General features: G+C 44.9%; 1 long non-coding RNA gene across 1 annotated transcript; it reads right to left on the bottom strand.

Annotated features, from left to right (window-relative positions):
* Positions 1-496: 496 nt before the first annotated feature.
* Positions 497-26010, bottom strand: LOC119402692 (uncharacterized). Its single transcript, XR_005185879.2, has 4 exons — positions 25946-26010; positions 23161-23285; positions 12595-12677; positions 497-542 (listed from the first exon to the last, which is right to left on the bottom strand). It is a non-coding gene; the product is annotated as an uncharacterized LOC119402692 (long non-coding RNA).
* Positions 26011-27859: the final 1849 nt, after the last annotated feature.

Raw genomic sequence — 27859 nt, 5'->3', positions numbered from 1 at the left:
TAGATAGATAGATAGATAGATAGATAGATAGATAGATAGATAGATAGATAGATAGATAGATAGATAGATAGATAGATAGATAGATAGATAGATAGATAGATACGGTCAAAGTGCATTTGGTTCGCTAAGTAAAGCTTCGCATTTACCAACCTCCTAACCCGTGTTTCCACGTATTGATGTCAGGGGACCCCTGCTAGTGGTGTGTATTCTGATGCGCGGTAGCAGATGTCTCGCCTTGGAAGAATTTGCTCCATGCTGTCTAAGTTGACAGTCGTAGTTGCTAAAAATGCTATGCCGTTGGTGAAAGTCATTCTTTAGCACTGTTACACAAGTCGTTCAAGAGCGGTTTCGTAAAAGTGATCATTTGCCATTTCAACGTGGCATTGTCAACTAGGAAAGTCAGAAACAAAAGAAATATTTCCAAGTGACTCACATAGTGGTTGCAGCTCTTGCAAGAGTGTGTATATTGTGGCTTTTATGCTGGTGTCTCACTACAGCTGCGCTTACCATTTTAGTGCAAAATGTATTGTTTGTGGATACCTCTGTAGATAAAAATATGTAAAGAACGTCGCATTGCCAATTTTTTAAACCGCACAATAAAAATCCAATAATGAAAGCACTCTAGAAATTATGTGCATACAAAAATTCATAATTGTGTAATATTTATTGACATCCTATCGAGCGGTACGACAGAACGTGGTCACTACATAAAGTTTGGCTGTAGTAACTTAGTTACAATACAAACAACGAGTGTTGTGTTTAACAAACCAACATCTGCTTTGAATTCGCAGCTCGGCCATCTTACAACATGCAACGAGTTTCGTGACGATGCGCATTGTTTCTCCTTGCCAAATCGAGTATTTACAATGAAAATAAACATGTTGATATATTTGACAAGCTTTTAAGGTTGCAAGACAGGATCAGATAAAAACAGCTGACATAACTGAACGCAAACTCATACGACCGCACTGTTATCCATCTGATCATGCTACTTCCCTGCATGCTTTGCTATACTGATTGCAAATAAGTAGTGGTAAGGTATTAGGCGAAGTGGAAAATGAGATTTTTTTTGTCGAGATGTTATTTTTTAGGTTTTTGGTTCTGTTAAATGCGCAATTTATCGCCAATCATTTTGCTGTATAGAATGTCTGGCTGCGTCTGGCTGCGCAGTTTCTTTCAAAAGACAAAAGCGAAAATGCTAGACCACCAATAATCTACAATAACGAAACTGAAAGTGCCAGTTTCGCGTGCATCATAGCACTAGCTTGATATGTAGCATTTTGTCGGTTATTTAAAAAGTGTACCAAATGCGTATGTGTAATAACGCTCTAATACCATTGCCAACACATCATTTTTAATCTTAAAAGTCATATACTTCTCACCACGAGGACGCGCAACGTCGTACGTGTAGCGTTTGTGCTCAGGGACAGGTATGTTAGCCTGCCAATCATCAAGTTGGCTTTGTATCACGCTGTCTGCCATTTCAATAATGGCTACAGCGGCACATTTGATACCTTGAAGCAATTTGGCATCAAGCCCGGCCTCTACACCGCAAAAGCTTGCATCACAAATGATGAGCACCGCATCGCGAACGCACCCCGTCACATCACGGATTGCACAAAGCTAGCTAGAAAAAATGGCGAGGTGTCCCTTGAGCAAAGGCAGACAAGAATAAGGTGCAGGAAAGAACTAGCTATATATATATCAAGGATTTTAGCACTCCTTCTCAGCTTGTGTAAGTGCTGCACCTGTTGCACCTGCTGCAACAAGCATAACACTTTTGCTATTATAGTTTTTTTATTAAAACTTCACACGCTTCCTTATCAGAATAATGGGTGTGCAATGCACCTCAATAAGTAAGATCTTGTTACAATATTTAATATGGCTATCTGTTCTACGAAGGTGCCCCGAGTACTAGTGCATATTTTTTATTATTAATCGGTATGTTTCCAGCCTTTAGCTGATAACATTTGTTTTAGCTCATGGCACTGACCAAAGCTTCTTTTATGTCCCTACAAAAATGTGTTTTTTTATTGAGTGCTATATGAGTTAGGAGTGTTCGCGTAAACCCACATTTACGAATCATTTATTTATGAAAAATTAACAAAAACTCATATTTATAGGGGTCGCGCACGTGCCTAAAAAAGTGTGCTTGATAATGTAGACTAATCATCTTTAGTGCTTATTGCTTTACTAAAATTTCCAGCCACATTAGGCTGAGAAGACGCACTCTACCCCCACCTGATCGTAAATTAAATAAGGCAATGCAGGTCGCGTGGCGACGATTACAATCATTATCCTTTCCAAATGCCTATGTATTGTCCACGATAGATCGTTCGGCGTACAATACGCAATTTAAATTCTGTGCCCATACGCCACCTTATTCCATATGCTCTGGGAGTGCCAAGACAATCCTAACATATCAGCCAAACATAATCCGACATTAGTCTGGTGGGAGGCAACCCTCTCCAGCTCTGAACCAGGGCAGCAACAAGGCCTCGTCGACCGAGCCCGGGCGGCGGCAAGATCCAATGGTCTTCTAGACTAGGAGCTCCAGCCACTAGAGACACAACTTGTTAGAAATAAATGTTTAATCTCTCACTTTCGCCATCATACCTAAAGTGACAGATTGAAAATAACACAAGCGAAGCGCAAGTAGATTGTGGGTTCAGAAGACAAGCCCTACAAGTTCAAATTTTCAGTTAAATTCCGCAAGGGGTGCAATTAAGCAGCACATTGCGTAGTGTCTACTGGAACTGCTTTTTCGATAGCCGCTTCTCTCAAAGGCAGCATTTTGTGCTTCGCGATATCGCAAATCACATTTTTTTTACGTTGCACTGACAACCTAGTGAGTGCAACGTTAAAAATTGCCCATTCAATCGATATGCATATAATGCATGTCAGGTGTTTCTACAAGTGAGGGCTTTAGATAATAGTTCTTCTACTTGAAAGAAACGACGAATTATCTTTTTCATCTTCACTGTATCATGGCGAATCGAAAAAACAAACAAAAACATGCTACAGTAGGTTTAGGGAGACAACGTGAAGGCTAAGTAGAAAAGCCACCATCAGCGATCGTAAAAATTAGCGCCAATATGTGTACAATATTTAGGGTATGCTACCTTAATTTCATCCAGTAAGGATCGCCCCTCCCACCCTCCTCCTCCACGTATTCTCTACAAAAAGGTTCCTATTGAATTCTGAATGTGCAAGTTTGTGTGGCGGGGAGTGTGGTCAATAATTTGCGCAGGACAATTTCCGGACTGAGCAAAATCACTAAGGCAGTGTGTGAAGGTGAGCGGGAGTCCATCATAGGAACAGTGACTGTTCGTGAAGAAAAGTAGGTCAACCGCTAGAACGAAACGCACAAATATTTTTATAATGATTTGTGACGTTAGTTTACGCTTGATGATTGCTCCTGATTCGAAGTTCATTTCTTAACTCTAAGAAAGCTGTACACATTCAGAAAGTAGATTATTTCGTTTATAACTCAGGTGATCTCAAGCCGTATCGCCTCTATGCGTAATTTCTTGGAATCTCGACATTATCAAACACCTCGAAACACCAACCGGCAAACAGGGACACTCCCGAGCGTGTATGTACACGGTCTCTGGAACCAATGGAGAACACAACCCACTAACAAGAGCGGCGGTGAAAATGACAGTGGAGAGGAAGAGGGGTAGACTAGAGAGCGCTAGCTTCGGAGTCGGCCCAGCAGGGTAGCAACTCCCTGTGAAAGAGACCGAACGGGTCTCGAGACGTAGGGTCAGTTTTTTTAATTAAAAAAAAACTGAAGACAATACGTACCTGGAAAGTCCTTTTATTCTTATAACTTCACCCAGCCACACAGGTTGCTGTCCACTATGTTTACCTGATAACCAGCTTTTGACGTCAATTGGAGCCTTCTGAAGCACAAGCAAGAACAGCTCAAAACTATGCTTCTGCGATACAACGACTGCTTCTGGTAATCATAAAAAAATCGACAGACCCCAGTCGCAACACGTCGCATCATAACATAAGAAAGTGTCAGACCACTCCGTAAGAGCCCGTACAGAGTTTCGCCGCGTAAACCCGAGGCAATAAAGAACCGAGCGAACGAAATGCTACGCGACTTCATAATCCAGCCGTTCAAGAGTCCGAGGACGTCTCCCGTGGTGTTAGTGAAGGAGAAAGATGGAGCCCTACGTTTCTGCGTCACTTATCGTCTTCACAACAAAGTCACGAAGAAGGACGTGCATCCTCTTCCAAGGATAGACGGCGCCCTGGATCGACTGCACAATGCGAAGTGCTTTTCGTCGATTGACCTCAATACCAGCTACTGGCAAATCGAAGTATATGAGAGACCGAGAGAAGAGTGCCTTTACAACAGCAGACGGCCTCTCGAGTTCAAGGTCAGGTCCTCTGGTCTTTTCTCGGCACCAGTAGGATTACAGTATGAATACAGTATTATGAATACAGTACTGGCTGTCTTGAAGTGGCAGACTTGCCTCGTATACTTCGATGACGTCGTTGTGTTTGCGTCAAACTTCGACGAACACCTCCGGCTCATTGAAGCTGTACCTCAAGCAATCAAGACGTCGGGACTCGCCCTGATGCCAGAAAAGTGCCGCTTCGCGTACGAGGAGCTCTAGTCGTTAGTAGAGCTGTGCACGGGCCGTATTTCCGAGCCCGAGCCCGGCCCGGGCCCGCTGACTTTGTCGAAGGCCCGCCCGAGCCCGACGGCAAAGGGCTGCGAGCCCGCCCGGCCCGGCCCGACATACGAAAACACAATCCCGGGCCCGGCCCGGCCCGGCTCGGCTTTTTGAAGGTTCGCTACGAAAACAAAACATCGTTTTCCGGTGATTTGGCATTTTATTGAGCATGTCAAATATGATCAAGCGACACACGACGAACAGTCTCTATTGCACAGATTACAAATTGTCGTGCAAAAAACAGCAAGCACTCCAACGATTCCGGCTTCAACGAAGTGCGGCGCTTTTGACCATGCAAGCGTCAGCTTGCACGAAGGCGATCTACGTCGGGTCGCTCGTCGCTGTCGCGTGCATTTTCACTCATATGGGATTTGGCCTCAAATCTAACGCGAACAGTCGCGTGGCGCCGTCACTAGCTCAGGTGGTGTTACTTCTCTGTTTGTCGGAGTGCCACAGAAGCAGTGGTTTACCTGCTCCCCTTTTGTTTAAAGTAGCGAATGGAAAGCAAAAGCGGTAGAGGGCCTTCGCGGAAAAGGCGCTGTATGCGTGCTGGAAAACAATTCCAGCTCATTCTCTATATTTCGGGCTTCAGTCGGGCTTTGCGCCGGGCCCGAGCCCGGCCCGATAAAACTCAAAAGTAGCCCGAGCCCGGCCCAGGCCCGAGGTGAATATACGTCGGCCCGCCCGGCCCGCGGGCCGGGTCGGGCTCGGGCTTTCGGGCTACCCGGAGCCCGTGCACACCTCTAGTCGTTGGCAAGTCGAGAGTTATTCGCGACCTAAGGAAAACGGCTGCCATTGGTGCTGTTTCGCCCCCCCCCCCCGGCAACAAGGCCTTACGCCCATTTCTTGGCTTGTGCGCTTATACCGCTAGAAAAAATCGAGTATTTGGGGAGGATTTCTGCCACCCAACAATAACTTTCATCCACCTCGCGTACTTTCCTTGCATCATCACCATGGTCCCTACATTTCCCGGTCACGAACGGCGCCTGCGTTATCAGCGTGACATAGCATTCTTGAGAAAGAGGGCGACAACAGCTGGTTTTTCAAGAAAGGAAACTCGAGCAAGCCAGATAAAAATTATTGTTTTGTGGCAGAAATACTACCCTAAATATTCATTTTTTCTTAGAGTGCATTACTGACGCTTTGTGAAGGAATTTTCACGGATGGCTTGGCCACTAACGCTCATCGCGAAGACCGATGTTCAATTCAAGTGGGAAACGGTGCAAGTTGAAGCATTTCATGTACTGGAATGGCGCCTGCAGACGCCTCATACAATTGCACCTTCCGATCAATATGCCTACACGGAAATCCACACCGACGCATCTAGCGCAGGTCTCGGCCCCCTTTCTTGTTCAGATGAGTGACAGAATAGAAAGAGTTATCAGTTAAGCCAGCTGGTCGCCATCCATAGCGGAAATAAACTATACCACAACCGAAAAGAAGTGCCTTGTCATCATCTGGGCTAAATCAAAGTTTCGCCCTTACCTGTACGGAATGACCATCAACGTTGTCAGCGGCCACCATGTCTTCCGTTGGCTAGCTAGGTTGAAGAAATCTTGAGGTAGCTTCGCACGATGGAGTCTGAGACCAAGATTTCCACATCAGCGCTATTTAAAAGTCCGGAGGAAAGCACTCTGACGCCGACTGGCTGTCTCGTGCTTCCGTTCACCCTCCACCTTAGAATATCTACGATGACCACTGCTTCTTAGGAACCTTAGGTGCCGACGAATACGCCGAACGGCAGCGGGCCGACCCAGAACTCAGGCGCATTGTGGATGAGCAGATTTCGAGGGCAAGACCACCGTTGCCCCGAAGGTATTCAAGCGAGGAATGGCACCATTTTTTTTGCAAAACGGCGTTCTTCTAAAGAAGAACTTCTCGCCTCTTCCAAGCAAACACCTCCTCTATATACCTCAGCATTGCGTACAAGTGCTCTGGAAGCTTTACATGACGGCGCGATGTCTGGACGCCTTGGATTTTCCCGCATGCTCGCGAGAATGCGGGAAAAGTACTATTGGCCTTATTAAAGACGATAGTCTTTCTCGGGATACTTAAACGGAGAAATTTTGGTCTGTCTTTCTGTTTGTCGGCACGTCACTCGATTCAGCCACTCGGCCAAAGTTGAACCACTTGCCCAAGGGCCAGTCAACTTGAACGGCTGACTAGGTTCATACTTGTGTACATTGTCGATCAAAAAGGAAACATTAAGCATATTTGAGGCGCAACATCACTAGTTAAGCATTAGGTGGTGTGTTCCTGTAATAGAAAATGCATACATACGTAATTCTAAAGACCCTAGTTTTTTAAGCTGCGCTGAAAATGCGACTGCGCTGAAACTTCCTTCCTCCGTGCCCTCTGCACGAGCTCATTGTTGTGTTTCGGTTTCAGTTCTGTATTGCACTGTACGAATGCCATGGGGCGCCGCTCCAGCATTCCTGTTTTACCCAGTCGACGTGTAAATAAAAGAGTGTGTGGAGAGTACTCGTTGAGTGCGGACGTTTCTTCTGCTTCAGAACTTGGCGCCAAACCGCGTGTTCGGGCTGGCTGGCGTCCCCGCCGGTCGCGTTGGTCACCGCCGCTGTTCGCCTGCTGCTGTGCCGGGACTACCAGCCCGCAACACAGCACTCATGTTTCCCGACGCATTGCCAGATGGCGTCCATATCTCACGCAGCGCCTCTTCTATCGTCTTGAGACATTTCCAGTGAAGCACGCGGATACGCGGCCAATTTTTTTAAAAACGTGCGCTAACGATACAGCGACAAAAGAAGTTAGGGAGGACACACGTTACAAAACAGACCCGATAAGCGCAAACTATCAACTGGAGTTATTGAAAACCAAAACATGAAGGACAAAGAACTTGAGGAATGGGAAGGGTAGCAGTTTACAATGCGGGAGGGGACTACAAGCTCGCCGAACTTTCTGATACTACACATGGGGTGAAGACGGGATATGGCGACGACTCATAATCTTACTTTCCCAAATGGCTGGCTTTATTGCTACATGTGGCTTCTGATAAAGTCAGTTTCTGGCGGGGTCATCAGAATGGAGCTCGAGCATACATATGCACTATGCTAGTTCGATATGTGGAAGGCTTCCCATATTTTGCGTGTAGCCTTACTCTTCGATTTTGTCAATACTAGTTTTTTTTTTCAAATATTAGGCTACACCAACGCTCCCTACAGTGCATGGAAAGATTGCCTTTGCTGGCATGCGTAGCAATGCACTTTCATCCATTTGTTTAAGCAGCTTCCCGATTGTACCAAATATGCATTGCCGCATGTCAGCGGGATGGCAGTATACAATGTGTGCTTCACATTCAACATATTTTTTTCCATATTAGGTGTTTGGCATTCCTCTTTGTTGGCATCCTTGCCGTTAAGTTTTTGCACATTCCTTTCAACCCGACTGGAACCGAAAATACAACGTTCAGCTCAAGCCTGGCTCCTATCTTCTTCAATATATGGGATGCTTTGTGAACGTGTGGGACCTAGTGATGCAGAACTATCGATAACACTATCGATACTATCCACACCTGAGTTCTTATCGAACTATCAATGCTAAAAATATTATCTATAGCGCTATAGATAGTAAATTCGATGGTGCTCTCGATACTATAAAATCAACAGCGCGAACTCATAGCACAATAAACTTGGTTCCCTGCGTGCGTGGTACATAACGGAGCCGAAGGAGCGGCTGAAGGGCAAGAAAGTTGACATGATTGTGTTCTTCACGAGAGTGCTTTGCATACATATGATCACAAAGCCAAACTGTTCAGCTGTAGCGGAAAGGAAGGCGTTACATGTGGTGGAAATTTGCGGCTTCAAATTTATGTTGTATTTTTTGATTTGACAACAAAAAGATATCAAGAACTAAGGTTGTCAATTGTAAGGTGTAAGCGGTCGCTTTTGCATATGAATTTATTGGACATATTCCGCTAATTTGACTGCGGTAAAAATTTATTTCTACGGCCAAAAATTGCTCATCAATTACGCGAAGTGATAGTATGCTATCGCAAATATTTTGGCAATATGGCCGACCAGCAACAGCATCATTGTTCGCATCATTATCGATAGTATTGTCACGTAGTTGTGACGGCGGAGAATGCTGTAGCAAGACTAGGAAATATGGAGCTCTTTATTTGGGCCAACTTGTGCCAAGAAAATCAAAGCTAAAGATACAAGCGATACATGCTGCGTACTGATAGCGGCGAGAACAGTCGTCAGCCGTCGAATAATCTGATGATCGGTGGAACGTGCGTCTTTTATCCATGAGTCATCGAACCTTCCAGCGTTATCTCTGGTGCTTGCGTAAGCTCTCGAAGTAGATTGACTATTCCCGTCCGGCGCGTACTCTTAACAGATTGAGCTCAACAATCGTGAAGCTTCTCAAACATTACTGCGCGGTCTAGTTCAAACGTTGCTAACAGTATTTGTGGTTGAAACCTCTATACATCAAAACAAAGCAATAAACAAGCGTGGCAGTAATATTCCTAGTAATATTTACGATATTAGTACCGATTGCACTATCGGTAGTTTGTCGGTAGTAGTGCTATCGATAGTTCGTTTGCTTCGATTCTATCGATAGTCAGTTTATCGATAGTTCTGCATTACAACCAAGAGATCCTCACTACCGACAGAGGTACGACCTCTACTGCTGACCTAACTCAGGCGACATTGAGATACAGCTACACAAGCCACCGCCGGACCACAGCCACCCGCTCTCAACATGAATAGCCTCACCGAGTGTATTAATAATACCGTCGCCTACATGCTGGCCTTGTACGTCGACGTTGAACACAAGACATGGGATGCCATCATTCGTGCGTGACCTTCGCATTAAGCACGGCAGTACAAGACACGACGCAGATGACGGCATACAAGTTGTTCTACAGAGAGAGCCCGGCAACGACGCTCTACGCCATGGTACCGAACGCCATCGCCGGAATGTCGACGTGACCATCTACCTTCAGAGCGCCGAAGAAGCGAGACAGCTCGGCCGTCTGCGTATCAAGAGCCAGCAAGAACCGACAGCTGTAGTTACAACATTCGCTGACACCTTGTAGAACACCATCTCGACGACCGTGTTTGGATCTGGACGCCGATACGCCGACGTGGACTCAGTGAAAACGTCTTCGACTAGACTTTTGGCCATACAAGGTGCTTCGGTGTCTCGGCACTCTAGGCTACGAGGAATATCCAGGAGGGAATTCCGAGCACTCAGCGTCACCGCGTACGACCTTCATGAATTCGTCCATGCCGCGCGTCTTAAAGCGTTTTATACGCTTTAGCGAACGTGAGGACTCTACTTTCTGTTTTTTTATCATTTTTCCTTCTTTGTGTATACCCTTTTTTTGGTTCAAGGTTGTGTCGAGTATCGGGACGATGCTTTTTCAGAGGAGGGCAATGTAACGCCCGCTTCTTTTTTTCTATTTTCATATAACTGACTCACTACACATGTAACCACTGCCTTGTGCGCGCCGCGCTGGAATACCGAACATTCCCAAATATTTTTTATTGGTATGATAGTACCCCTGTCATACGGCAAATCTAACGTCATTTAGAGCTAACGTCATTCGTTTGTAATGCCATTTGTTTGCTGTTACACGGGGAAACTGATTCCGTTCGATGAAAACGACGTTTCCTGTCGAATCAGTTCCCGAAACACAGTCGCATTCGATTTCGGACCAAATGCGTAGTCTCGACGCCAGGGAGTTTTTAGGACGATGACTGTTGACATATGTATACGGAACTTTTGTAAATCGTAAATATCTTATTCTTTAGTAGATTAACCTATTACTGGCTTCATGACGCAACAGCACGCACGAAAGTTCCTAAAAGAAAGCTACTCTCAGCTGCAGCGGCTGGACGCCGGCCAAGTTTCGTTTGTGCTCTCTTGTTGTTGCCTGTATCGCGGGCTTTGACCGTCCGATTGGGCGTGTTTTGGTGATGAAGGAAGCGACTACACGAATTAGCTACCGCCGTCTCATTTCTGCAGCCGGAGTGTAAGTCGCGCTCTCACGCTTCAGTTAACTGTACCCACACCTGGTCATATCGTCGGCCATGTTGGCTTTCGCTTGGTACTTGGCTTGACTTCGTTTGTGTCGTGCAGCTGTGGCAAGTTGGGTAAAACGGCTGCGTTTATATTCTTGGAGCAGCTTTTTAGTGACAGAAATTATTCTCGATGATACACGCATGTTAGATGCAAGTTTAAACAGATTTTTATTTCTCCCAAAGTCACGGCTTAGGGATAACGTGATGGTCATCATTTTAAGATGATATTTGTTTTGCTCGTGTGGCAGCAGGCAGGTAAAATTACATTAGGTCACCTAATGTCATTCGTTGTAAATGACGTTAGTTTTGCCGTGTGGCAGGGGTATAAGCTTTAGCGCGCAACGGGAACAGTACAGTTTATTCCGGAACTAACGCGAGCACCAACAATAAAGGTGGAGTCTTCGATGACACATGTAGAAATGCCGAGGCGCCTTACCGCTGATCAGATTACCGCCGACCAGATTACCGCCGGCCGAAGTTGTGATCGCCACTATCAGTGTACAGCGTGTATTGGTTGTACTTCGATTTTTCGTTTCCAATGCACAAGTTCGCCGAAATAAATAGTTTCGTCTTCAATAGCCCGAGTACCGTCTTTTTAACACTCATGGCCACGTCACAATAAAGCGCGCACATTCCGCTCCCGCCTCGGTGTGCCATCACGTGGATGGGGTTCGAATTCGTGCGTGTCTATAACGCTCACGGTCAAGACTAGCGCTGACTTACGTAGCTTCCTACCCCCTTGTGATCCCTCCCTCTGAAAGTCGGAGCGCTTTCGTCGGGAAGAAAAAAAGAGCAAAAGTACTCAGAACCTGTGATAAGTTTCTGAATCTCTGTTCATATCTTACGAGAGCAAATCTTTGGACAATTTGGTGATCCATAATGTGACTAACAGCGCAAAAATAGCCAAGGGACCAGGAAGAAACACCGACGAGCGCTGACTTACAACTGAAGTTTATTTCCGATGACTGCCAGTTGGGCGTGTTGGTATAGGTTCATAGGTTATAGGTTATTTGAGGGTGGGGGGGGGGGAAGGGCTTAACACGTGTTCACTTGATGTATGCGATGGGTTATCGTAGTGGTGTTTTGTTGATTCACTCTGTGATAACAAGGGTGGTGTGTGGTGACGAGGATGCATGTTATGCATATATAAGATTGTTTTTTCCAAAATAAATTTTCATTTGCTAGTAAGCGCTCCGTCCTGTGTCCTTTCTGAGCCTTCGTACATTTTGCGCTTGTTTCATCATGAATTTATTTCCGAAACGAGACAGAATACAAGGAAACGGCACGTGAACAAAAAAGATTGCAAAGCACTATTTGCATACATAGTGCTATTCGAGAGGTGCCGAGTGCTCGGGTGATGTGCTTCTCAATTAATGCGTGAAATAATTTAGGCCGCAGAAATCATGAAACTTGGCGATAAGTGCGTGAGCGTCCCATCCATTGCCTTGATGGAAAAAGAAGTTCGGTACATGTCCCGTGCGCATGACCACCGCAAGTGATGTGGGCTCATAACAATGTGTTTTTTTTTTTTGCAAATAGTGCTTTTCAATATTTTTTGTTCACGCGCCGTTTCCTTATATTCTGTCTCGTTTCGGAAATAAACTTTAGTTGTAAGTCAGCGTTCGTCTGTGTTTCTTCTTGGTTTCTTGTCCTTTTTTGCGCTGTTAGCCACACTCTGTTTATACTTCACGCATTCGAAAAAACATTGTTGCATGAGATTCATGAGGTAATGAATTCATAACGTGTGGTGATTCGGTGATTACAAGGGTGTTGGAAGCACCCCTTAAATTGTTACTTCAATGCTCTCTAAACGGCCTGGGTAGCGTTTCAGTACAAATAGATGATCGCCTTACCGGACACTCCTAGTCGTTGTTTACCGTCAGTACTGATGGAATCCATCTTTCCTTTTGTGTTATGATCTGCAGTGTCATTAACCCTGCATTGAATAAAAAAAACATACTTCTCATTCAACAAAATTAGCGTTACTGTATGTTGATATGCTAGCTATAAAATCTGGTTAAACTGTGTGGGATGCTATTGCTTCGTAACATTGCAAGCCCAACTTTTCGGATTCCAGCGGAAGCACAAGCGCGGTGCATTTTCACTTCGGCCGCTGGGGCACGGTCAGCAAGCGTTTGTTGTCTCGTCTTAACAGGGACCCCAGAACACAGGACACCACACCATGTGTCTACTCCAGTGTGTAACCATTCGCAGTTTGGCTGTGCCTTGGCCAGAGAGAGAGAGAGAGAACCCCTTATTGAAATGCAGATAATTTAGCTGGAATACACAAATCGCTGACATCTTGCACTGCTTGGGGACAGGGAATGGGGAGAGAAGATTGTAGGGGACAGGCTCGAAAAAAATAATCGAAAATGGTGAAAGGTATCGCTTGAGTTAAGCCGATACTTATTGCAACAGCCCTCAGCGGATGCAATACACCCTTCTTACCACAGCGCCATGTAAACGGTACCCCCGAACCAAACCAGAGGGCTCAAATCAGCACTAGTCTTTTGCTGCCCAAATCTACAACTTTCAACTTTCTTTCTAATTTAGGCATTTTGCTGGCGAACGCACGCTTTTCTTTACTCCACATCACCCCGTGAATAGCTGATAGAACCAGTCTAGGGTAGTCACATTAGGTTCTAGTCGCCATGCGAGGTCTGTTGAAAAAGCATCCAACCTTCTTTTTCCCCACCTGAACCAGTTAAGTACGGGGGGCGTCCTTCGGTGGGATAGGACGAGAGTATTATTGCGCATGTAGCAAATTTTTTTTGCATCAGTCGTTGTATGAGAGATGACTTGTATTTAGTGGTTATGAGATTCCATTTAGTTTTAAAATGTCGGAACTCCATCACACGTGATATTTAACAAATCTCGCCAAAAGCCTGGCACTAAGGTGCAAATGATTCGAAAGTTCAATAGGATTTCGGTAATGATTCCATAAGCTCTCGTGGGACAAAGCAGTTGTGCATGCGCTACAAAAGCGACCGCACATTAGCTGAAAGCAAACTGCATTCAGCACAAGCCTGAAAAAGCGGAGGTGAGAATGTCGTTGAGCAAACAGAAGAACCGTCGTATCATAGTGCGAGAACCTTCACACAATATAGCGGCAACTATGGATCAGCACATTCTATGTTTTTACAAGCGTTCGGGCGCGATATTCTAAGTGTACACTGAATTCTCACCAATATTGCTAGGAATAAAACAGAAGAAACTCTTTCTAGCAAACATTCCCGTTATTCTTCAGGCTTCTAACTCCCTTTACACAGCTCTGCGTGACGTTTGGCGGTTGGCCAAGCTGTAAATACCGCTGAAATGAACGTGATTCTAGTCCTTCAAAAGCCGCGCCATCGCATTAGGCAAATGCGACGGTCCGGCTGATCATCATTCTTAAAGATTTGTTCGAGCACAGGGGCGCATCCAGGTGTCAACTTCGGGGGCGGGGGGGGGGGGGCGGTTCCTTCATCTGACCGGGGGTGGGGAGTGGTGGGGTAGGGATGAGGAGAGAGGTAGAGGGCGGGGACAACATTCTTCGCCTTTTTCTATAATGGTAGCCAAATTAACTTGATAAAGGAGGTGGGCGACAGGCACTGCAGTCCGGGGGGGGGGACACCTCGCCTCCCCCCAGGCTTTGAAAGGAGGCGATCGCCTCCACCGCCCCCCCCCCCCTCTGGATCCAACACTGTTCCAGGCGTGGTGACGAGAACACACAATGACGAGAACACTGGCAGAAGTGTGAGCATTATCGAGGAGACTAGTTTGAACGGAATCAAGGTTTTATACATTCTATTCATAAGTATATACCTGCCGGCTAAATGTACCATATTTTTAACACCCCTCGTATACAAGAGGTAAACGCGATTCTTAAAGGCGTCACTGCTTTACTAGTTTGAGCCCATTTAGGATCAACTCGTATAACTGCCCAAACTTGCGAAATAGTTTTGGCAGTAGCGTCCTTTTCATGATTGCCTAGTTACCCATTTTAAATAAAGGGCGCACCGATAAAGATGAAGCTTTGTCGAGATTCACCTCTTGCACTCCGACAACTGTGAAGAAACATTGAAATCACTCTCTTAACCATGAAGCACTGTATAAATTGGATAACCCGCAAATATACCACTTCCATGATCTCATGCGGAGGCGATGGCGAACGGCGTAAACTTCAGTGGTGGCGCCGTAAGGGAGCGCTCCGTACTGTACGGCTTTTGTGGCCAGCCACTACAGACTCGGCGTCCAAAAACCCAAACAGGTCACGACGCTGTTATCGACCGGCGAATAATTTTGCTTTTTATGCTTGTCGTTGAACAAATCGCGGGGCCAGACGAGCCAGCAGGCGGCCGCGCTATCTCGGGCCGGCAGACGAGTCGGAACACTGAGGACCTGTGCACCTACAGACAACTGGTACAGGAGCCTGGAAAAGCCAACTTGTTTGCCAGCCGCACTGTTGCAGTTCTGCTGTCGCTGTCGGGTATAGCGGCTGAACCACTTCTGGTACGAGTGATACTGCTGCGGTCACCCTACTTCAACTGGTGGTGCTGCAAGCCATGCCAGCCAGCCTATCGTGACGTCGTCCACGAGCTAATGAAGGCTTTGGCATAAAGGAGCCGGCTGTTCTTGTGCAGCTGTTCAAAAAACTATCACGGCCTCCTCACCTTTCTTAAATAACATTTCCTCAATTACCTTGCCTATAACTGCAATGAGACTATAGATTGCAGTGTATGCGAGTGGTGGGAAGCTCGTATATTCTAGATACAGTTGATCTTGGACAAGGTGTAGAAGTTTTGTTTTAGCGTAGGAGGTGTTCAAGTCACAGCCTAATTTATCTGCCCTCCTGGGCTCTTTTACCGCGTCCCTGCGGATCTCTACAGTGCGTTTGCACTGACGCCAAGCCTGAAAGTGCCTTTTTTTTCCGCGATGAACCACTCTACGAGCTATACCGAAAGAGCTGTCCTGACCAATCTTACTGTTGGCGATGTTGCCTTTTTAACAGTGACGCGGTTTAACCCTTTGTATCTCAGCGGCAACAAATGTTGTCGTTACGTGTAATGGCGCTGCGAATCTCATGTGTGTCACCAAGCTTCGAAGTATCAATTACACATTGCGCGACACACTGCGGTTTCAAAACATGCCTAATGTCACTACCTATACTGGGGACAGTGCAGCAAGAGAAAGAAAAATGGCTTCCTCCAGGATGAACCCAAACGCGATGTACCTCATGTTTCTTCCATTTTCGAATAACAATATATTTGTTAATATTTCATTTCGATTCATCTGCATGATTGAGGAATACACGGGGAGTATTGCTATGCCAATTATTTGGGAAAGAAGTGGACAGAAGTGCATTTGTTCGTAATGACTTTGTTGCGTACACATATGTTGCCGTTAGGAATATGGGGTTTTCAATGCTTCCATGAGGGATTGTGTGTTGCACCGCGCCGTAAAATGTATTGCAATGAAGCTAGCGCAATTCGAGTTACATGTCGACTTTGGCCCAATGAAGTGTGAAAAGTCAAGCGAATCAATCTCCATGATCGCTTATTCAGCCAAAGTGCACTCTCGAACCGAGCTTCAGATGTACCCACTTCTGTCAGGTGTGATGGTGTAAGCCATCTGCCAATCAAAGTGCCGCATAACATCACTTCGAGTTACAAGCTACCGCAATGCACACGAAGAACAAGGCTTCAACGAAAAACGCGCAAGGCCTCCCTATGTATCGGAGAAGACGGACCAGGAATCTGCTTCAAAATCTTACGCGCAATCTAACCCCGTATTCCAAACGTACACATGTGTGTACGTTCATTACCTCAATAAATATGGTTCAGTGAGGGATAGTTATTTTATCCTGTATCATCACCCATACTATTTTCTCAAAAATTCGTGCAGTGCGAAGTTGGCAACCTTTCAGTGATATATTTCCAAACGCGTAGCCAGTCTAACATTGTGTACAGCTGATTGCAGTATCCAGTTTTCGTTCCGCTTCACGCAGATAAACTCTCCTCCCGTATAGGAAGTGGTTAAGCTTCCTCCACGGACAAAAATGTGACGGTTGCAGGCAGGCACTCACATCTGCCACTCAAATGCCGTTAGCAAGTGGATGTTCAATGGATATTTCGATTACTTTTAAGTGCGAAGTATTTCTTAGCAAAGCCAAGGAACTTTGAGTGTTTCTATCTATCTATCTATCTATCTATCTATCTATCTATCTATCTATCTATCTATCTATCTATCTATCTATCTATCTATCTATCTATCTATCTATCTATCTATATATCTATCTATCTATCTATCTATCTATCTATCTATCTATCTATCTATCTATCTATCTATCTATCTATCTATCTATCTATCTATCTATCTATCTATCTATCTATCTATCTATCTATCTATCTATCTATCTATCTATCTATCTATCTATCTATCTATCTATCTATCTATTTAGCTGCCAACGTCTCGGTGCTCTCGTCATTGCCCTCATTTGCTTGGCGTAGATTAAGTTGGCATGGGATGGTTCGAAAAATATGCCAGAAGGGAGAAATACGAAAATCCTGTCTGGTGATGGCATGAAAACATGAAAATCCTGTCGCGTACGTCGTAAAACCTTTTCCTCATGTCGCGTGTGGCACATACCCGTATACGACGAGACACGGTAAGCGGGTATGCGCCACAGGAAATTGACAGTTTGTATCTTCCCAGGGACGGCGAGAACACTTACAATGGAAATTTAAATGCAATAGCGTAAAGAAAAAAAACGCCAGGCCTGCGCTGAAACCGCAGCAACGTCACAGCGAAAGCTGGAAGAGCGGCGTTTCTAGAGGCCCTTAAGCTCTCTTGGGGCTACAATACAAGTACACTAGAAAGGTACCCCACTACGCCATAAATCGCAATTTTTGTGAAGTTGGGAAGCACCTACTAAGCTATTATTCGTCATTCTGCGGAGAAGCGAGGCGCCAGCTACACGTCTGTAAGGCATTATGTGCACTTTGTTGACGCGACGACTGATGACGATGAAGAATTATGGCTCAGACCTTTGTAATGGGTTGGAATCTTTAAACGGCCCACCAGTTATGTACTTTGCATTGGGTGACGCCCGGTCGCTATTTCCCTCTCCCGTCATGCTGTATAACATACGTTGACGTGGGAGAGAGACGGGGGGGCGAAGAACTTTACTGAGACCCCGATGAAATGGATCATGCGCTTATGGGCTTTCTTGGCAACCAATACAAGTGCACTTGCGAGGAACCCACTACGCTATAAATCATTGTAATTTTTGAGAAGTAGGGCAGCAGGCACTGTGCCATTTTTCGCCATTCTACGGAGAACGTTGGCACCTGCTTAACGCATGTAAGGCATGTTGCGCACTTTGTTGATGCTGTGCCTGATGACGATGAAGTATTATGGCATAGCCCTTCGTAATGGGTTGGAAGCACTCAACAACCTACTCGTTGCGCAATTCGCGTTGTGTGACGCCTGATTACAGAATTCGCGTTGTGCGACGCTTGGTGCTTATTTTACTCTTCTACCACGCTATATTGCATATGCTAATGTAGTTCCTTCCCGACATGAACAGCATGATTTACATTCCACGCTCACGGTGCGCTCGCGGCCGTTTCGTAGCTTGATATACACCAAAATTGGTATCGCGTGACGTGACTGTGTGACGAGCACAAATAACAGGTGTTAACATGAAAATTATGACACGCTTGTCATGCACAGTATGACTTACGTGTCATGCTCATGGTGCGCTGGCGGCCGTTTCCCTAGCTTGATATACACCCAAATTGGTGCTGCGCGACGTTTTTGTGGCATGGCTCAGAGGTTGAATACTGGGCTCCCACGCAAAGGGCCCAGGTTCGAACCTCGTTCCATCCTGGAATTTTTTTCTTATTTCGTTTTTTTTCTTATTTCGAGCGATACTGGTTACGGACACCGGCGGCGGCGGCGGACAACAACGGCGCCAAAAACGGCCGGTGAAATGATCTCATAACAGCTTTCGCTGTAAAAATCGGCAGATCCCACGCAGTGTGGGAATCGATGTAATGCGAAGCAGCCAGCAAAGAGCTGCATACATCGTCTTGTTTGTCATTGAGGCTAATGAAGTCATTCATGTCGTGACATCTAGTTCGCCATATATTGCGAGATTATCATACATGCATGCGTATACGATCTGGTATATTCCATGCAAATGAAACATATATTCTGCTACATATATAGGATGCGTGACCTGCTATTAATGTTCGGCACTCCTGTCATGCCATACCAATTTAGGTATATATCCAAATAACAAAATGGCTGCGAGTGCACCATGAGCGAGGCGTCTAAATCATACCTGCACGATTTGCTAACGTATAAATCGCTCATTCGTCCCATGCTCGAATATGCCTGCCCCCGTATGGAACCCTCTTAAAAAATCGGACATCACCACATTAGAATCCGTTCAGAAGAAAGCCATCCGTTTCATTTTCCGCCGCTAGACTGGAATTTATCGCCCTCCTCCGACCTTGCCACGCTAGGTCTACAAAGCTTGTCCGAGCGACGCGATCTCGAATGCTTAAAGTTGCGGCATATTCTTCTGAATACCCCACGCTACACGTTAACTAACGAATACCTCTCTCCTGATAAACTGAAACCCACAAGGAATAGTCACACTCAACCTGACACCGTTCCATCCACGTACTAACCTATTTAAAATCAGCTTCTTTCCGCACACTATAAAAAATAGAATCTATTGCCTGGGTGAACTAGATCATTGCCTTTAGAAGATTTTTTGCATGAATGTATTGATCCTTAATATGTTTATTAAGAGGGGTAATTTGTATTTTTATTTGCATGAATGTATTTATTTGTGATTTGTTTATTAAGAGTTGTATGCTCGTATGTTTGTTGTTAGGAGTTGTATTCTTGTGTGTGCTGATGTACAGAAAACCCACTCCGGCGATAGCCCTAATTGGGCTGCAGTATGTAAAAATAAATAAATAAATGACATACATGTCACGATTTTCGTGTTACTACCTGTCATTTATCTTCGCCACAAAAACGTCGCGCAGTACCAATTTGGGTGTATATCAAGCTAGGGAAACGGCCGCCAGCGCACCATGAGCATGACACGTAAGTCATACTGTGCATGACATGCGTGTTATGATTTTCATGTTAACACCTGTTATTTGTGTTCGTCACACAGTCACGTCACGCGATACCAATTTTGGTGTATATCAAGCTACGAAACGGCCGCGAGCGCACCGTGAGCGTGGAATGTAAATCATGCTGTACATGAAATGCGTGTCATGATTTTCATGTTACCCCCTGTTATTTAGGTTCGTGACACAGTCACATCGCGAGCTGCCAATTTTGGTGTATATCAAGCTGGTGAAACGGCCGCCAGCGCACCATGAGCGTGGCACGTAAGTCATGCTGTGCATGACATGCGTGTCATGATTTGCACGTTAGGACCTGTTACTTATGTTCGTCATACACTCTTGTCACGCCACACCAATTTTGGTATACAGAAAACTAACTAAACGGCCACAAGAGCTCCAAAACAGTGGCATGTAAATCATGTCGTTCATGTCGTGGCTATCATGATGATCATGTTATGGCCTGTCATTTATATTCGTCATAAAGTCATGTTTCGCCATAACAATTTTGGTGTAAATCATATTAACGAAACGGCAAGGAGAGCACAAAGTCGTAGGCGGCTAGATAGATAGATAGATAGATAGATAGATAGATAGATAGATAGATAGATAGATAGATAGATAGATAGATAGATAGATAGATAGATAGATAGATAGATAGATAGATAGATAGATAGATAGATAGATAGATAGATAGATACGCTCAAAGTCGCAGAAGTTCGCTAAGAAATGCTTCGCATTTAAAAATTGGCTGCGTATCGGCGTGCTACGCTGCAAATGTCGTCGAAAGACGGTAACTTTCTGCCGGTTGCTTTTTTTCTGTCGGCCGTTTCTGCGCCGTTTCAGCGCAGCCTAAGAAACATTAGCATTTTCAGCGCAGCCTGAGAAACACAAGGGTCTTTAGAATTACGTATATAAGCATTTTCTAGTAAAGGAACAAACCACCTAATACTTACGTATTGAGGTTGCACCTGAGATATGCGCAATACTTGCGTTTTGATCGACAATGTCCACAAGTATGGACGCAGCTACCAGTTCAAGATGGCTGGGCGTGCAGCAAGTGCTTGAACTATGGCCGGGTGGCTGAATTGTGTGACAGACAGACAGATAGATAGACAGAAAGGCCGACAGACAGACATACATACATACAGACAGACAGACACAGACAGACCAAAATTTCTGCGTTTAAGTTCCCCAAGAATGACTATCGTCTTTAAAACCGACATTTCAAGCATTTGACCGACGAATGCAAAGAATGATAATCATGATCCCAGCAGGAATCGAATCAAATCATTCTGCATGGCAGTCAAGTATTATACCACAGAACCCCGCCACGTCTTGAAACTGTTTTGGAAAAAGACCCTATGCAGGCGTAATGGCGGTGTTGCGCCACTTTTGGTTACAGTGTTGGCTATCTAATTTTGTCACAAATCAATAAACATTACCTGTGTACTCGTATTATAGAGGCATCATGCCGGTCTAAAGTCAATTGTGGTTGTAGTGCTGGCTTCGATTACACAGAATTCAAATGAACATTACATTTGTATTTTTATTACTCAACAAGCTATATGCAAGCGTTGCTCCGTAAAGTGCAGTTTGTAACAGCGTCGCACCTTTAAGTGCACTTCGGTTTCATAATATTCCCGTCTGTGCTCTAACGTGAGTGCTGAATAACGTCAGACCATGTTAACGCAATCTTTTGTAAGATATTATCAATTGTTCATTTATTTTGATGGTACTAGCTGCTGTATGGAGTGTACGACACGTGAGCCCATAAAATCGGCTGCATTGTACCAGACCTACTTGCTCTGACGAAGCTCGTGCCATGGCCTAAATTCTATTAAATTTATTTTTTTCCTTTTCAATGTGTGCTACGTACAAACGGCTAGCTATTTATGTACACAATTTACTGCTGGTGGTACGCACATATCGGAGTTGCTTCGGCGTGGCAGAGGCTTGTTCACTATCCCCCGCTTCATGACACAAAGGGCCAAGTGGCGCGCTGTAATGGGCTACACCCTGCACGCCTTTCATCGCGCTGTGTTTATATAGAAGCCGGAGGGCGTCCGTACTCTGTCCTATAGGGCGTGATTACCTGTACTCGTGCATATATATCTAGAGGCGCTCAAGCGATCGCTCAAAGTTTTGTGCGCTTTGTTCAGATATCAAAGTTTGCATTGAATGCATAGAAAGCACGAGGGTCACATCGATCACTGCCGCGGCCACGTTGGCTAAATGAGTGAGCTCCTAAATTTCTTCGCATGATATTCCAATTTGTTGCTGTGACGTTCACTGCTTCGCCCTTACGGTGTGACTGTGTCTTTTTTTATAATTACCTGTAATGTGGACTGCGTTTTCGAAACACACACTGTTTATCACTGATCTATTGAGAATCGGTGCAGTCGGTAGGCTAGATCAAATTGCTGCAATGTGTACTGTGTACTAGATGCCTGCGGCGTTAGCCAGAAAGCTGTTTCTTGACCCTCTCCTGTTCCTTCTTCCTCTGCCTACCATCGTAGCGGCAGTCCTCAGCTTTGACCGCTCATTGAAGTTGCCACGTTCTCTTGCATCAGATTGAGAAGTGTAGTGCTGTTTCGGAGGTTCCGCTTGCAGAAGCACTCTAACGGGGCGGTGTCTCTGCTATTATTACCAGCCATCTCACCAATTAACAAGCAAACTTATATAGCTGAAATTGATCGATGCGTAATAACATTTCTCTTCACGAACGGCCTAGCGTAGCACTTGGGAAGACGACACTGAACTACGAGGAACTTCCGCCCCAATTAGAAAAACGAGCGACGCCGCAGACACTAGTAAGGAAGTCATTGACGTGAAAGAAACGCTGCTCTCAACATGAGGGGGAGGGGCACGTTTTCGGCTTTGTGAATGAACGCACAAGTCATCGCCGTTGCTTCCTCAAAGGAGAAAGGGTCACTCCCCCTTTTTTTTCATTGGTATTATACCTTTCTACATCAGGAATTTCTTATAACTTCGGGCGAAATTGCATCATTGTTTCTGCACGTCTTGACCTGGAGCTCTTGATATTTACATATTGGTAAATTCACTATTACGGCATATTGCACTTTCGCCAGACAGTTTCCGCAAATAATGTTGCTACATACGAAAAAGTGAAACCACTGTACCTTTACGCCAAAAAGAGGTGAAGTTATGGTTATCAATGACTTTGATCTAAAGACTGATTACCCATGGAAGGACAACAACAAGAGCGACGGGAACTGACGAGCTTACACTTAGATTGCGCACGATTTCAAAACGTATTCAACTTACCAAGTAAAAAGAAAATAAACAGTGTTGTTAGAAGTGTGTTGCGACTCTCCGTAACTTGTAAGGTTTAGCAGTGTGTGATAACCATCCAAGGACTTATTCTCTTTCAAAACTGTGAGATTGTCGACCTGTTTAGGAACATGACAGAAATATATATTCATTAGCGGTTGTGCTGCATAAGCAGTTCGTTCACCGAATAATTTACGCTTCTAGCGAAATAATTCTTTCGGGTAAAAAAAATGAAAATATTGAGAAGCCATTCCACTCTGCGGCGGTGAATGATCAGCAACCCTGTTTAGCACACGACAAAGAGGTGACACAGAATTTCAAACATTAACCAATCAGACACACTGAAACTAAATACAAAATATCTGTCCAGAAAATCCCTTTTTGATTTGGTGTATGCTTCTTCTATTTCTATTTCAACAGCATGTAAATTTTTGCAGCAAGATGCGTCGCATTACCTGGCTTGCCGCGTGAGTTCAGCGTTTCCGGCATGATCTTCGGGAGCCGTTTAGCAGCTTGCATTTTTATGGTCGCCTACTCAGTTTCGCGGCTTGCGTCGTCTTGTCTGCCTTGCCGCATGCTCGTGGCGATTCTTGCATGATCTTAATAGGTGTTTGCCACCCACGTGCTCTCTTTCACAGCGAAAAACGGTTATCAGATCACAACAACAGCTTATTCTGGGGGCGTAGTTGTCCGGCACCGCCACCGGTATCCTTGACTGGTCTAGTGCGAAATGAAAAAAAAATAATGTTCGATTGGGATTCGAACACGGGCCCTCATCTTGCAAGTCCAGTATTTTACCACAGAACCACGATGGTGCTCGGAACCCCTTCGCAAAAAGACCCTATACATGCGTCATGTCGGGCAAGAAGAGTGAAATAACAACGCAGCGTCACACAATGCGAATAGCGGAACGAGTTGGTCGTTTAATGCGTCCAACCCATTACAAAGGGCTCATCAGCCAAAGCAGCGTTATCTGCCAAAGCGTCAAAGAAGTGCACATCATGCCTTACAGATGTGCAGCGGGTACCTCACTTTTCCGCAGAATGATGAATAATAACATAGCGGGTGCTTTCCTACTTTAAAAAAAATTATGGTTATTTGTGGGGTAGTGGGTATTTTCCAAGTGTACTTTTATTAGTTGCCACAACTTATTACAAGCGAAAAATGCTAACATAGAACAATTTGCAAAATTTTTGGAAGAGTATATGGGAGAAAAATTGCAGTATTATTACTGAGATTCAAACATGTTACGCAAACGCTTTTGCTTAGTATGTGCTACACTAAGCTTGACATTGAAAAAAGAAACGACGCTCTCAGAATTAGTTTTTCAACAAACGCCCCTCTTATGACGATCTGCGAAATTCAAAAGGTTCTGAAGAGAACAAAAAAGTTTTGTTTGCGAAATATGTAGCAATTTGTTGTTTTGCATGGAAGAAATCAGCACAATGTTTTTCGATCACATTCGAGATGTTCGCCAGAATGGCTGGGACGTTTGGCATGGAATGACCACACTACCATTCAGGTACGTCATGAAAATTTGGTAATATTTTAACCTTAAGCTGATAAGGAAATAGCAATGTTTGCAGTGCTATAAAAGGATAATTATTGTCTATGAATTTATTTAACTGAAAACAAATGATGTGGGAATGTTTCACCTCTCGAAAGTGCAACATATTCAGCTGACCACCGTAGACAGGAATTCCGGAAAATGTTTGACCGTGGAAAGGGGGGGGGGTCGTGAGTTCCTTAACTGGCATGAAAAATCAAGTATAGAGCTGTCCTTGCAATTTGCCTCCATGGTAATGTGGGCACCCTTGCTGGTAATGAACGCTACGAACAACATGAAGACGCGGGGAGACAGACACAGTGACGTCATGTCTGTGTCACACGCCTTCATTTCGTTTCTAGAGATGCTTTATTGCGATAGCAATTTTATGGACACTCTCGGCGGGTTTCTTCAGTCGCTGTCATGCTTCATAAACAGTTCAAATCAATGACATTGCCTCACGCGTCGTATGTTCTACGCGCTAGTAAAATCACGCGAGCGCCAGGGAAGAGCCCGGTTGAAGCAGAGGTGATAAGAGCCCGCCGCCGCCGTCGCGCAAAAGTCAAATGCGGTAACATGGCCCCTTGTGTGATGCCTTGCGTCGATGGCTTATCACGCAGGCAGGAAACACCCAGCGAAGGAATATGAAGGGGCGCCGCTGGAAAACGGAAGGGGGGGGGGATGCGTTGCTCGAGCAATTTCGCTCTTAAAGGCAGCGGTCGCGAGCACTGGTGTGCGCGCTATCCTACACAAATCACGAGACAGCTCGTAAAGTGGCTACGCTCTCAACGCTTACGTGGTGTTTAAAGTAATGACAGCGCGAAAAGCGCTTTGCTCCCTGGAGCAGGCCATATTGCCTTAAACAAGCGGTGTGTTGAGTTAAGCGAGACATGATCCAAAAGAGTTAGCTGCCAGTATTACTTCGTCTACCACCCCAATGTGTTGCTATGGCATTCATTGCTTCGCCCTTACTGGCGAAACTTTGATTTATTTCGTCAATTTTCAGTAATTTACAAACCAGCCCAATGTAACCTGCCGAGACTGATACAATCTTCCTCCTCGATCTTATCAATTATCAACTGAACGAAACCTATGCTGTATCAACTTGTTGAAGGAACATTGAACCGCAAACAAGAAGTTACATGTTTAATATCTGAGTTGAATGCTTTTTGTGCATCCGTAAGTAACAAAATAACATGCATATATTGTATAAATCAGTGCCTGAAGACTTACCTCTGCAACTTGCTTTATTGTCACATTGATCATGATTGAATGATTGTTCAGATACTGTTGAAGCTACATGGACGGGAAAGGCATCATTAGTCAGCGTGGCGTTTTAATTTAACTCGCGCGATTTCACATGCCTCAACAATGTTTTCAATAAAGACACGCTAGAGCAAAGTATTATTTTGATTAGATTTATGTTTATCTGTATTGTAGCCTTTGACCGCTTTTTGCGCGCCAGTAAACGAAATTTTCGCATCGAGAACAGCAATGAAAAGTCCCTGGGGCCGCTGCTGCATTTCAAGTGCCCGCGCCGAATGGAGAACCTGACGTCACCATCTCGGCTGCCGACCAGGGAGCGTCCAGGAACGCCACGGGCGTAATATGTAGCAACAAATTTGACTTGCTGCACGCTTATTATTGTCCAAATTTATAGAGTTCACTTTTTATGTGTAAGCCACAGAAGTAATTAAGTGATCAAAATAGTGCATCTGATGTCACGTAATGAGGCACTCACAGGTTATGGCATAGGGTGGCAACCTAAGTTCTCAAATGCATCGCTTCCTCGCTTCCAAATGCCATGTTCTCGCCAGGAACGGTGAATTGGTTAGTGCGCAAGTATAATGTGTATGCTGAATACTTTGCTACAGTGTCCCTTTAGACGTCGAATTATGGTAGGAGACTATTATAATTTTAACTGCCTGGGATTTTGTAACAAACGCCTAAATCAATGCATGCTGTCATAGGCGATTCTCTCCTACTGAAATATAGACGCCTTCACGAGTGATCGAACCAACACAAGTCCATTGGCGTATAAACCGAGGGAGGTGGCGGCACATAAAGCGCTAGCCCTACCCCCCCCCCCCTGCATTCCCTTCTCGCCCACTCTAGTAAGTAGGGCGCGCCTCCTCACCACTTTCGAGAATTGTCATTGTCCGCAGCACACTGACAGACCAAGAACTCAGTTTTTTAACACGAAAGTGATTTATGCTCGGGTCCACCAAGACTTTCACGACGTATTTCCGTCACGGAAATACGTCGGCAAAATGAACGTCATCAGGTGGCAATGTAAAAAGTTAACAGTAAGAAAAAGTTGCGTTGACAGGAGTCGAACCTATGACAGCTCAGTCCACGGCGATGGCTGGCGGGCGTTTAAGCCCACTGAGCTACTGTCTGTTGCTCTCTGTTTCTTTCTCTTTCTCGATCTTTCTATCTTTCTTTCTTTCTATTTCTTCTAGTTCTTTCTCCACTTCTCGCTTGCTCTTTCTTTCTTGTCACTTTCTCTCTCTTTCCATCTCTTCATTTCTCGCTTTCTCTATTTTTTCTCTTTTTTGTCTGTTTCATTCTGTACCTCTCTCTGTGTCTATTTTTTTTGCTCTGTGTTTGTCTTTTTCGGTGGTCTAGTGGTTATGGCGCTCGACTGCTGACCCGAAGGTCGCGGGATCGAATCCCGGCCGCGGCAGGCTGCGTTTTCGACTGGAGGCGAAAATGTTTGAGGCCCGTGTACTTAGATTTAGGTGCACGTTAAAGAACCCCAGGTGGTCGAAATTTCCGGAGCCCTCCACTACGGCGTCTCTCATAATCATATCGTGGTTTTGAGACGTTAAACCCCAGATATTATTATTATTTGTCTTTTTCACTCTTCCTTTCCTTTCTTTCTCTCTATTTCTCCCTTTCATTTTTTTTTTCTATCTTTCTTTCTCTCTCTATATATTCGTTCTCTCGACCATCAGTGCTATTAGCGCACGTGTTCTGGAGCGAAGCAGAAGGTGAAAAGAAAAATGACGATGAGACCGCTTGCCAGTTCATGATGATAGATTTCTGTTCGCCCTTCAGGGACTAAACGCCGTCTTAAACAGCTCCCTCATTAAAATTACTGGTTGGATGTGTTATTTACAACTATAATGTGCATATTGTCACGTG

This window comes from Rhipicephalus sanguineus, chromosome 8, assembly GCF_013339695.2.
Source record: "Rhipicephalus sanguineus isolate Rsan-2018 chromosome 8, BIME_Rsan_1.4, whole genome shotgun sequence".
Lineage (NCBI taxonomy): Eukaryota > Metazoa > Arthropoda > Arachnida > Ixodida > Ixodidae > Rhipicephalus > Rhipicephalus sanguineus.
The sequence above is the reverse complement of the archived record's forward strand: the minus strand, read 5'-3'. Positions and strand labels throughout refer to the sequence as shown.